General features: G+C 34.2%; 1 protein-coding gene across 1 annotated transcript in view; it reads right to left on the reverse strand.

Moving 5' to 3' along the window:
* LRP1B (LDL receptor related protein 1B) overlaps nt 1–13,852 on the reverse strand; it is a 1,815,754-nt gene that overhangs the window by 879,196 nt on the left and 922,706 nt on the right. The window lies entirely within an intron of this gene.

Consider the following 13,852-nt stretch of genomic DNA (forward strand, 5'->3'; position numbering starts at 1 on the left):
AGTGCCAGCCCAGTGTTCTGGGGCAATTAAAATGCTTGAGCATAAGCTTCTCATGCAATGACAAAATTAAATACAGCCTCTCAAATGACAAGAAATAACTCAATTAATCAGTAAGTTGGGCAAAAGAAGTCCTATTGTTTAGAGTCACAGTTTAGCTTTCACCATTACATTTTAAAATATGAGAATATAAGCAAGTAAAAGTCATTAAAATTGTTAGCCATTCGAGAAATGCAAATTAAAGGTATAAGATTTCATTACATGCCTACTAGAATTGATAATACCAAATGCCAGAAAGGATACAGAGTAACTGAATCTTATATTGCTAGTAAAACTGTACAGACTCTGGAAAACAGTTTGGCAGCTTTTTTTTTGTTCGTGTTTTGTTTCTAAATAAAATTAAACATGAATTTACCATGGAATTCACTCATCAATCACACTCTTGAGTATTTATCCTAGAAAAATGAAAATTATGCTCACATGAAAACCTGTACACAGATGTTCATGGTAGCTTGAAATAATTTATCAAATAAATAATTTATTTAAAAAATGAACAGCTTAAAATTGGAAATCACATAAAGGTTTCTTTTACATGTGAAAGGATAGATAGCATGTATTATATTTCTATAATGGAATACTACCCAGAAATATAAAGGAATATACCACCAATATGCACTAAATGAATGGAACTTCAAGGAATCATGTTGAGTGGGGGAAAAAGCTAACCTCAAAGTTTTTAACTGAATAATCTTCCACTTAGTAATATTCTTGAAGTCACAAAATATGGTCATGAGAACAAATCAGTGGTTGCTAGAGTTAGGGCTAGGGAAGAGGGTGATTTTAAAAGGAAAAAAGAAAAGGAAGAGTTTTTCATTGGTGATTAATGTGTTCTGTATCCTGATTTTGGTGATGTTTACATCAATATGTACATGTGAAATTTCAAAGAACTATACACTAAAAAAGTGTGCATGTGAAATCTGAATAAGGTTGGTAGTTGAGCTAATAATAATATTGTACCAATATAAATTTCCTAGTCTTAATGATTTACTATGATCATGTAAGATGTTATCATTAGGAGTTGGGTGAATTGTTTATAGGAGTTTTCTATTAATTTTGCAACTTTTGTAGAATCAAAGTATTTTAAAATTAAAGTATTAAACAATAAAATAAAGGATACTTTTTTCTTTTACCATTTGCCTAAAGTAGAGGCAAATTATTATAAAATAAGATAAAAATATAGTGATGAATAAAAAGTAAATTTGTCAAATAACCACTTTTGAGTTTTTACACAATTAATATTTTGTTTGCCAGTTCTTCTCAGGCTGTATTATTTTCAAACACAGCTGATAGGAAGGGGGAGATAGTAACAAATAAAATCATTTCCAATAAAAAGATGAGAATACCACCACCAAAAACAACAAGATATTTGGATACAATTCTCCATTGGATCTCTGACATTTCTGCCCATTGTTTTAAGCAAAGGCATTGGTAACTTCTGTATTGCTCTTTCAGGGATGTTTGTAAAACAAATGGTGTCTCTCTCTGGGGTAGGGGGAAGATTTGTCACCTGACCAAAATAATGAAGATAATGCCTCTCTCCAGGGCAACGATTGGTGGGCCAGTGGCTAGCTGTAGCCTTACAAAATTGGTGGTTTCCTAAACTCAAAGTTGCTCAGCTATCATACAAACTTACTTTGTGCATATCATCCATTTGGGTCCACCTTTGCATTCCTTGCAGGGGACTTGAGGAGCCTATGTTTTGATGAATAAAGTAAATTGTAAAGACTTCAGAAATTTCAGGATTTCTTCCTGACAGTGCCTTGGCACAATGTATCTTTTCTTACACTCTAGTGGCAACTCCAGACCTGCCTAAATGTATATAGTCTCTGGATGGCAGCCTGTTCAGAATGAGAATTAGGACGTTAAAACTTAATTCTGGTTACAGTTTATAAATATGCTCTGGTGCCTCTTTCATTTGACTCTTCCAGGCAAAGCTCTGGATGAAGTAAGAGATGACTGAAGAGAAAAAAAAAAAAAAGATGAAGTTATAGCAACTTCACTTTGTGAAGGTGGAGGAAGAGCAAAAATCCTGTACTTGGAGGAGAGATTACCTCAGACTGCGGGATGTATAGGGACGTGAAGGACATTAATAATCTTTCAGATCTGTCCCTAGAGGCTCCCACCAGAATATAAGCATCCTGGTGCTACTCTTTTATCTTTTCAATGATGTTTGAAAAGGAAGGGAACCAATTTGAGTGTGGAGCTCATGCTGCCTGCAGGCCTGTGAGTAATAAAATACTTTATCTTTGACCCCAAGTCTCCTATCTTGTACCAAGATCTAGGAAGCCCTGGCCCGCACACTGGGCTTGCAAATAGGATAAGAATCTCAGATTATTTGTACTTTTGACATACACATAAAATAACTAAAGAAGTCCAGTTTAATTATATCCTGGTTTTCCAAATTTGAAAATATAATTTGGAAGTATAGGTCTAAAAATAATAGTACTGGGCTCTGGATGATTTAAAGTGTTTTTTATTGTTGGTTTATCATTGAAGTTCACAAATGCATATGTAATAATTTATTTGCTGTCCTGCCATGCATCCTCTTGGCTTCTAATTCTTGTGGACTCTACTGTGGATAGTTAAAAATGAGCTTTGATTTTCCACATATTGACAGCATTTCACTTTGTTCAAAGTAAATCTTGCTCAGGAGGCATGTATAAGCCTAAGAAATTAACATACAAAGGGCAACACTCAACCAATAGAGGAAAGGAATTTGTCATGATCAGTCTTCAGGTAGGCAGTTCTGACAAGCATTCCATATGCTTCTCAGGAATTTCTAAGGAGGATTAAGCCCCAGTTCATCACAGTTCCTGCAGTAACATGTTTTATATTGCTTTTACTTCCTTCCTGTACTCTTCTTCACCCCACACTCTTGCTTCCTGGAATAACCACATAAATAACCTACCTAAACACAAAAACTTGTTTGACTCTCTTCTTTTGTGTAGTGCCTAATTTAAACAAATGGCACAGCTCATTTCACAACAGATATGTTTAGGTTGCATATTTAAAGCTTATTTTTTCAGTTTAAGCAAATTCACATACTTCCATAAAATGAAATTAAAGGTTTATATTACAAGGTATAGTTTGAATTGAATTTTACAAAAAGGAATTAAAACCCCATCAACCTGGTAGTAATACTGTTTTGTGCTACAAGATGAGTCTACTGATTATGACCATTTGGATATATGACAATTTGTGAATTTACTTTGGGATACATTAGGACTGTGTCTTACCAAATCAGGATTATAACACCTGCTTTGGCCCCAGTCAAAATAATTATACTCTGCAGATAACTATTGTATCTTGGACTTATCTAATGTAAGACATTTGGGGATACTCTAAAAAAACATTGAAATTTTGATGCTACTTGATGTTTTTGTGGAAAATCTACATTAGAGCTTCTAAGAAACAGAAACTGAGAAAAGCATTAATCTGCATTGTATGCATAAGATATTTAATTCAGTTCCAGTTGTATTGAGTTGGATGGCATTTAGAGAACTCGTAATGTGAGTGAGAGAATCTGTGATTGCTCTACAAGGAAGCAGAAGGTGGAAATGGAAGTTAGAAGAGTGAACAGCATCTAACAGAGAAGTTAATGGCCCTGTGATGATATATGGCAGAGCTGGAGAAATTAAGAGCTTCATGGAATATTTTGCTTCTTCCTTAATTAGCGTTTGGTTTGGGAATACAACTCAATCATTGTTGAACTCTATGGTAGTACAAAGTTGACTAATAGTAGTGAAGAAATCCTCAGTTTTCATCTGTATCCATCAATGATCATACTAGACAGGCTAAACTGATGAATACTAAAAATTAGCTTACAAACATATAGCTGTCTCCAGATAACAAAGCATTCTTATAGAGGTTGCCATATGTAACGCTTATTTCCTAATGAGGGTAAATGAGACAAAATTGTTCACATTTTATAAATGCTGCTTTTGAATGTCAGATAATGATTTTTCACATGGTTGTATAAAACAACTAGTGGGACGCTAAGCTAGAACTATACTCAAGGTATTCCAACCCAAGTTGTAGGCTTTCTTCTCCTGTAGTCATTATGATCATGTTTATTTGGGGGTCATATTTCTTTTTGTGACTGTAACAAAAAGATTTTGCTGAAATCCAGATTTGGAGAAGCAGCTTTAAATCCCCCAAAGCCTCATTAAAGAGAAAATAAGCTCTGGAATTTAGAGGATACAGAGTCATTCTAAGAAGGAATAAGGCAATAGGAAATACAGTAGCAGCTGGTCCAGAAATCTTTTACTGATTACTTTAAAATGTTTTCCTACCCAACTACTAAAAGTAGTTACTATTTTTTCCTTATTTCTCTTTGACCCACTATCTCAATGGTTCAGCATTTTAATCACCTCGTTCTTGAAGACATCACACTTCCTCTGATCTTTCCATTCTTCCCAAAGAACTCACTTTCACAATAAACTCAAATAACAATGAGACAGTGAAGTATCTTCACTGATTTTTAATTTCTGACTTTTTAAACAAGTTGTTTTGCAGAGAGAATGTGGAATAAACAAGAACACTTAAATAAAAGTAGCTAGAGGGCTCTAATCCCTGGTATATTTCAGAAAAAATCGTTGAATTTGGAGGTTGAAAGAAAACCTTACAAATCACCAGTTATGAATTAACCAAGGTTACCTGAATCCAGAACTAGAAGCCAAACCTTTTGACTTAGGCCAGGGCTTTTCCCAATATACTATGTTGTATCCTCCACATCACCAACAATCTTGTTTTGCTTTCTCTACTTTTTAGTTGTCTTTTCTCTGTTAAGCCTTCGGTGGTGAAAAGTTGATAGCATTGATTAAATGTCCGTGCTATTATAAATATGATAGATAAAGTCACTAATCCCCATGGAATATCATGATTACAAACAATATTAGCTAATATTTTTTTCATCATCTATTAGATATACATTTACCTCCTACAAGTTCACAATATCCATGATTTACATATTAATTATTCACTTATTATTTTGTTCATTTAGGAAGTGTATCATCATCCTCTACTAATATAATACAAAATTGTGTTGTTAATAATTTTAAGTATAATTGAACCATTAAGAAAATAGGAACAAGAGCATATGCTTAGTAAGTTATCTCCATTTCAATGGGTTTATAAAGGAAAATAAAAAAATTAAAAGTTTCACATAATTTGTAATTATATGAATAATCATGACTAAATTCTCACTCATTGAAAAATAATCATTTTTAGTTAGAAGTCTTAGTTAACACAATGCTCATTATAGTGAGCTTCTAATATTTTCTTAATTAGCATGCTTTCAGTTGAAGTCTTAAGCCATAGCTATTTGTAATAAAGTAAATCTTTTCTATCCATAATACATTCATAATATATACACATAATAATATATCAAAAAATGATGTTTACTCTCTTTAAGCAGGTACTACCCTAGTCCAACCAACTGTTGACTATCTGAAGCTATTGAAATAGGCTCTTCATTGATCTCTCCATTCCCATTTTACCTCCACAACACACACACACCATACTTCACAATAACAAAGCATTCTATATTGTAAATCTGGGCAACTGATGGGTTTAAAATTTTCCAATGTGGCTTCCAAGGTTCTGAACAACACAGCCCCAGCCTCTCTCTTCATATTCATTTTGAGCCATTCTTCTCCTTGGTTATTGTACTCCAGCCACACTGTTCCTTTCCCAGTTTCTCAAACATGCCCCACTCTCTTCCTCCTCAAGTATCAGACTTGGTCCCTCTCTGCAATGCTCCTTGCACTCCTTGTTGACATTACCACTTTCCATAATGTTCCCATCTCATCCTTTAAGTAACATTTTACATGTCATCTCCTCAGTGAGACTTTCACTGACCAACTCACTTAACTAACGTCCTGTCAGTTTTGACAATAACACATTGTTTATAATCACATACCACTTATCATAATTTGTATTTATGAGTATATCTATGTATGAAAGTACTTCTTGGTTGCACTGAAGTAAAAAATATATAGCACTTTAATAATTTGTTTTTATAAGAAATATCAATTAAGCTCAGCTTTTAAATAACTTAAAAAAAGATTTAAAAATACATTATTTTATAGTAGAGTAGGACTAGCAAATCCAAAAATAAAATGTAATACACATAAAACATAAAATCTCTATATTTCAAAAGCACCTATCCCATAGAGTTCATTCGGATCCAGTTGCTACATCCTAATTTAAAAGACTGAAAAAAAAGTCTACTCTATTTTTACTTTTTTTAAAAAATTTCCCAATATATTGATTAATTTTTAAGAATTTTAAATAATTTGAGACTTATAGAAAAGTCATAAAAATAATACAAAGGACTCCCATAAACTTTTTACCCTGAATCCCCATTACTATGATTTTACCATAATCATTTTATCACCAAATACACACACACAAAAAACATATAAAATATAATCTTTCTAAAAATATGGAATATATAATGCTTCACAAGTATTATCCTTATGTAAGAGTCAGGGTAATCTTTGTATTGTTCCATATTTAGTATATATACAGTTAAAGTATACACTTATATTTTTAACTTTGCCCAAATCTAGCTTCCATTATATTTTCCAAATATCACATCTACATGAATTAACCAAAAGAGGCATTGTGCATATAATAAATATCAATGTTTCTTCCTTTCTTCTTTCTGGTAGCACTATTAAAATGCTTATCAAACATAAAAGATAGACTTTAAGTGGAACAGACACAGCTGATATATGACCAGTATTGTCACAGAGGTGTTAATTCAGCTTCTCCACTTTTTAAAATCTTTTTTGTTGGGGCCTTTTATTATTTACATGATGCCTCATATTATTGAACTAAAAGTAATAATACATATGTTAAAGTACAATCTCTGTAAAAGCATTAACTCACTTGATTCTTATAATAATCTTTGATAGAAACATAAATTTTTTTTAAAAAGATTTTCAGTAATTAAAACATATTTTCCATTCAGTCCATAAGGAGCTATGCTGGGATTCAAATCTAAATCTGTTGGATTCTAGAGCATATTTTTATAGCTATGATGTAACTACTTACAACTACAGGGTTTTAGATGATTCTTAACAAAGAATGGAAATAAAAACTGAGATATAACTATTAATATGAAGTATAATGGTTTGAAGACAACAAGCTTCTTAAAGAGAAGTGATGGAAAAAATGGTGTGTCATAGGAAGTCTAAAGCAGAAATCAAAAATGAAAAATGACAAAGAACATTACAGTATATTTTATCTACAGAGTCAAGTGAGATGGTATACTTTCATTTGGGTGGGTTAGTCTCTGTGTCAACAATTGCCACTAAAAATAAATGTCTGATTCAGCATCCTATTTTACCAGAAGTTATCTGACAGCTTGTATCTATTGTAAATGATGTGCATTAAAACAAGATTGCTCTCCATCTGCTAGAAAGTGAAGCAGTGGTTTCTATTATAACTATGTTTAGAAAGAAAATGAGTCAGTTACCTAGAGTAGTGAAGTGTACTCTGTAAGACAGTGAACTATTAAACAATCATACTCTATCACTATTGAAATTTAAAATCCGGAACTACCAAATTATAGACAGAATTTTGCAGTTCAGGCTGTCAAAAGAGAAAAGGACACTAGAGAAAATAATTACGATAAGTAACTGCAATAATAACAGTAATAGTGTTACAAAAATAGTGACTTTTATCCGTATACTCATCATTTAAAAGGATTGTTTCTTTTTTCTTTTTTTAAAGATTTTTATTTATTTATTCACAGAGACACAGAGAGAGACAGAGACATAAGCAGAGGGAGAAGCAGGCTCACTGTGGGGAGTCTGAGGTGGGACTCGATCCCAGGACCCTGGGATCACACCCTGAGCCAAAAGCAGACACTCAACCACTGAGCCACCTTGGTGCCCCTAAAAGGATCATTTCTGTTCAGAAATTTATGACTAATCAGGAACACCACAGCAAGATTTTCTGATTTTAAATCATGGCTTTATTGATTAGTGAATGTGTGACATTTAACAAGTGTTCTCTTTCCCGACCTCAGTCTCCTGATCTGTATAATGGGTTTGATAAATACAGGCTTTTGTGAAGACTAAACCAATGATATAAGCAAATGGCTTATAAAAGAGCACGACAGAGTAAATGCATGACAAATAGAGAAAATTAGTAATCATAACAGACATAGTGCCCAATGGCATTTTGTCATAAATACTCTTAGGTAGCAACAAAGTTGGTTATAAAAGATGGAGCCTATATAGGTATGGGGGGAAAAACTCTTCTGATTATTAATTAACCTTGACATTTCTGTGTTTCCCCCTCATTTCAAATCACTGGAGGTTTTCCAAAACTACACCAATGGCTAATATTACACAGTTTTCTGGGGTAGCCATCAATAATTGAGGTCAGTGTTTGAGGAGAACTGCATTATCATTAATCCTGAATTGCATGGTACACCAGCATGCAGGAACAGACATTTTAAGAAGAGTGGCAACAGAATTATAGCTGTTACTTAGCAAAGAAGAAAACATGTCCTTTCTAAGGGCAAAAGTTTGAAATTTCATCACCTAATATATCAAAATTGATAATAGGAAGCAACAAGTCTAACATCAACCAGGTTCAAATGTGCAAGTGAAAACAGGATTTGGACACAGATTGGCAAAGAAAAAGATACCACTGCCTCCCTTCCCCTAATATAATAAAAATCTAAACAGAACAAAAGTGTTGCTATCCAGGTTATTAACTTAATATTCATGATGGAGTTTGGTTACCAATTATACAAATCTTAATTATAGGGCACCTATATACCACTTATGAATATGTCTATATACTCCTATTCCTGTCAAAGAGTAGATAGCAAAATGTATTCCATGGTGTAGATTTAGATCTCTTTTTTTTTTTCTTCTAAAATTGTGTTATCTTTAAAAAAATCTGTTTTCTTATGAAAAAGTATGAGGAGCAAGCAAACCTTGCAATTCTGAAATGGTAGATAGGATAATTAGGCTCACATAAGTCATTTCTGAACAAAAAAGAATATGTTTTGGGGGGCATTCAGGCCACCAACCTTAGAATATGACACCAGAAGAAGCATTTCTCATGCATGGGTGTGTCAGCTAGACCTTAGTTACGACCGAAATGTGACTCTCTCATTACTCTGCTTTCTCTCATAACCCCTCTCCCTGTGATTTCTCCCTTACAGTTCTCCTTGCCAGCCAGGCTTGCACTGAGTTTTAACTGTGCAGAGAAAGCATAGTTATGGGTCCATTGGCCCTCTCAATTTCTAAAGCTATTTCCTTCACAAACTGTGACTTGAATGGTTTGAAAAGTTAAGGGTAAGTAGTTTCCACACCACAAGAAATGTTAGTATTTACCCACTTCTTTTTTTCTCAGCCCATACAAGCTCTTTCATTTCCAAAATTGAGAGTAAATATTCCCTTCAAATGCCAGCATATTAACAAAGGTTGACTATGCATGGGAAAATTGAGCTCATCATTATAATCACTCGAAAAGATGCAGGGCAAGATTTCTTTCTTCTGTCCCCATAAGTTACACATTCAGGGAAACCACTCAACCGCTCTTCAGTTGTACTCCTGTGGCTTCCTAAGAGTTAATGATGCCTTCCAAAGGTGCTTCTTTCCCAATGAGGGAGTAACTGAGGCAAGTAGACTTGGGCTCATTCAGAATTCATAGCTTCATCGTGTACAGAGAACACAGAATTAAGGCATCTTTGGAATGTGGCTACCTGGGTGAGAATATGGTAGTCCTGGATGTCAACAGTAGCAAAGAAAAGACACAATTCTTCTGAAACGAGTCACCTCTTTCCTGACTGATTCATGATTACAGTCATATGATCACTTACAAATAGTTTCTTTTTTCTTCCTTTTTCAAAAATTGAACAGTGTCTGTTTTTAGAACCTTAGGTTCATAGACAATTGAGCGGATACAAAATTCCCATATACCCCCTTTCTTCCTCACCCTTGGCTTCTTCTATTTTGTATTAGTGTTCACACTTGTTACAGTTAATGAAACAATACTATCTCATTGTTATCAACTGAAGTCCATAGTTTACTTAGGGTTCATGTTTTGTTCTATACAGTTAGTTGTATGGGTTTTGGCAAATGCATAATGAATGACATGTATCCACCATTGCAGCACTACATGGAGCAGTTTCATTGCCCTAAAACTTATTTTTATTCTATCCATCCATCCTCTCCTCTTCCCCTGCCCCAGCCTCTGGCAACCTCTGATCTTTCTGTTTTCTCTGTAGTTTTTCCCTTTTTCAGAATGTCATATGGTTACTTACTTCAATTTTTCAGAATAAATCCAGTGTGTCATTTCTATTCATCTTCCTAGAACGGACACATATGCAAACTTACAGGTGTCCCATGTTAAGGTACAAAATCACCATACTGCACATTCCCGAGTGTCATTTTCCTCAGGACTGAGTACCCAATCTTGTGCGTGAATGGTAGCTCAGCATAAACTCCCAATTTCCTCATCTTAACCGACCCCCCCCTTCCTCCCATATTAAAGCTGATTCATTATGGGTGTAGTGTAGTGGATAAGAATGCTAGTCGCTTGAGTTTGAGCCCTGACTACAACATGTACTGGCTCGTTGACTATGGACAAGTAGTTTACCTCTCCAAGCCTCATCTGTAAACGAAGATAAAGGTATTCATTACCTCACAAGATACCATGAAGATTAAACTGATCAATTTATAGGGAGTGCTTAGAACAATGACTGGCCAAAGTAAATAGTCAGTAATGGTGTTGATAGTAATCTCTCTCTCTTTTTAAACATTTTATTTATTTATTTATTCATGGAAGACACAGAGAGTGAGAAGGGAGAGACACAAGCAGAGGGAGAAGCAGGTTCCATGCAGGGAGCCTGATGTGGGACTCGATCCCAGGACCCCGGGATCATGCCCTGGGCTGAAGGCATATGCTCAACTGCTGAACCACCCAGGTGTCCTGATATTAATATCTTTCTTTGTCTGTGTCAAAAAAGAGGGCCTAGCAGAACTGCCTATTCATATTCTGATGTAATACAAAACACAAAGAAAGTAAGATGGATAATGCAGAAGTAGTTAATTGACTACTTCTCTATATGTAACAAATAGTTGAGTCTTCAGGTAAATGATGATAGAGTGACTTGAGGTTCTGGGGTAGTTGAGATCATCTATGAGAACATGCTCAATAAAATCACCTCCATCATAGAGAATAGCACAGATGAGCTCACTATATGAATTTCATGTGATATATTTGGCATCAATTCAAACAGGACAAAGGGGCAGAGCTGGATGCTCCATAAAGTATTGCATTATAATTTGTCTCAGCATATAATGCTTCTACATTATGAAAACTAAGAATATTATTATGAAAAATAAATAATATAAAGATCTTTCCAATTCAAATCTTTTAAAACTACCTCCTAGAAAATGTCATAGCTCAGAAATAAGTTTTGAAAAATACTATTTATTACAAGTATTTAAGATTAGAGACTGATCTTCTAAATTTACTTATAATATTATTGGATAAAATAAATATTCTTATTTCACTTGAGAAAAATGGTATTTTAGCTTTAATTGCAATTAATCATACTTTAGCTGTTGATCCTATAGATTATGAAACAATTTTTGAGCTATTCACTATTATTCATCTTAATACAATTACTTTTAATAAAATATACTTAAAATTATTTTTATATCATACAATATTGTATGATGAGTAAAATCCAATGTGGGATAACTCTACAAAAATTTTTAAAAATTAAAACCAGACACAGCTTAAAAAAAATCTTCTTTATTAAGCAACCTCAAATGTATGTATTATTATTCTACTTATCCAAGTACTTGTCTTTGAATAATTGAAACAGATACAGCTCCAAAGAGTAAGAAGAGCATTTAAGCAAGGTAGAGTTTGCAGCAGCTAGTTCTATTTCTCACTAAAAATTTCCCTATCTTCAATCATCTAAACCTACGTTTGTCTTATTCATCAGGGAATCACTATAGATCCTTAAAGTATCTCTTTCTATGGAATAAACTAGGGTTTTCTCTGTAAATTTAGCATGCTTCAGCATAAAAACAAACAAATAAAAAAACATGTTTGGGAGCCAAAGTGTGAATAATTGCCTTGTTAAATCATCATAGGTGTCATCGATGCAGTTTTCACTGTCTTTGAATAAATGACAAAATGTCTTTCTTTTTTCTGCTGCATGGGAGTAAGTAAGCAATTTCCCTCAGTTGCTACACAGCAACCTTATGACCATGGAGGGGAAAAGATGTAGCTGTGGATGGCAGAGCAGAGCTATGGAAGGGATGTGTCTCTCTAATGATGCTGTTGAGGTATCAATTCAACCAAGCCTGGATCCAACCAATCTTGCTCTTCTCTGGATTTCCTCTAAGTGAGAAAATAAATTTACTTATCAATTAAGGAGACGGAATTAGGATTTTTGTTACTGTGTAAAGTGTTATCAAACATACTGATCATTATTATGCTACATTTATACTGTTTCAGCCACCTTCTCTCTCTCTTTTACCTCTGGCATTACCTCCACCAATAATCCATTTTGTCCTCTACTCTCAGATTGAATTTCACATCATATCTATTCAAAGTATGCTCCAAAACAAACAAGGAAAAAAATTAAAACTAGCTCTAGTGTATATTAAAGAAAATCCAAGATAGCCAGTCTGGAAAATAAAGCTTTCTGTGGCCTGGTAGTAGCAGTGAGATCTTAAGAAGCACAAATAGAAGAATAATCATCATTCAATCATCTGGAAAGAGTTGCAGCTCGAGTGGGGAGAGTTCATGGTGTCTCTGGGCTTTCCAGAAAGAGGGTGTTTAGGTTCTAGGAATTTGCCACAAGTAGAGAAATTGCCCCAATATGAAGATGCCTATCATTTCATTTGCTGGCCAGGGTATAATATACTTGTTTCTCTGATTATGTGTTTGCCAAGCAAACTTTTAGAAGATCACATGGATTTGTGAATGTCTCAAGAGGAGAATGAAAATGACTCTTTCAAGGTAAAATGATAAACCTGAATTCTGAATATTCAGGGGAATGTAAAAAACATTGGCAAAACAAGACACCACTCAGTTTAAAATACTTTTTAGAAACAAAGGCATTTTCTCTACATTTGTTATTAACCAAAATGCAAAAAATAAAATAAAATCAGATAGTGGTTACACTGGCAGACAGTCATCTGTTACCAGAAGCTCATAGCTCATGCTCCTCCCTTTCTAAAATGTGGAGTGGTTAACAACTTCCCAGTTAGAAACCATATATTTTTAAAATTGTATCTGTTTACTCATGAGAGACACAGAGAGAAGCAGAGACATAGGCAGAGGGTTCAGAGGCAGGCTTCTCACAGGGAGTCGGATGCAGGACTCAATTCCAGGACCCCTGAGATCACGACCTAAGCCAAAGGCAAATGCTCAACCACTGAGCCACCCAGGTGCCTCTAGAAACCACATATTTTAGCCCCCTTACCTTCAGATATGACCAACTGACTAGATGTCACTAACTATTAATGTAGCTGAAATAATAAAAGTAGCTACTAAGCTGGAATTGGAAAAGAAAGGAAAGAAGAAAGAAAGAAGAAAGAAAGAAAGAAAGAAAGAAAGAAAGAAAGAAAGAAAGAAAGAAAGAAAGAAAGAAAGAAAGAAGAAAGGAAGAAAGAGAAAGAAGAAAGAAGAAAGAAAGAAAGAAAGAAAGAAAGAAAGAAAGAAAGAAGAAAAGGCAGATATGCCTTTTTTCTCTCTTTGGTCAAAAAATCAGAGGATTCTCAGGCCCTAAAGGACACAG

Source organism: Vulpes lagopus, chromosome 24, assembly GCF_018345385.1.
Source record: "Vulpes lagopus strain Blue_001 chromosome 24, ASM1834538v1, whole genome shotgun sequence".
Lineage (NCBI taxonomy): Eukaryota > Metazoa > Chordata > Mammalia > Carnivora > Canidae > Vulpes > Vulpes lagopus.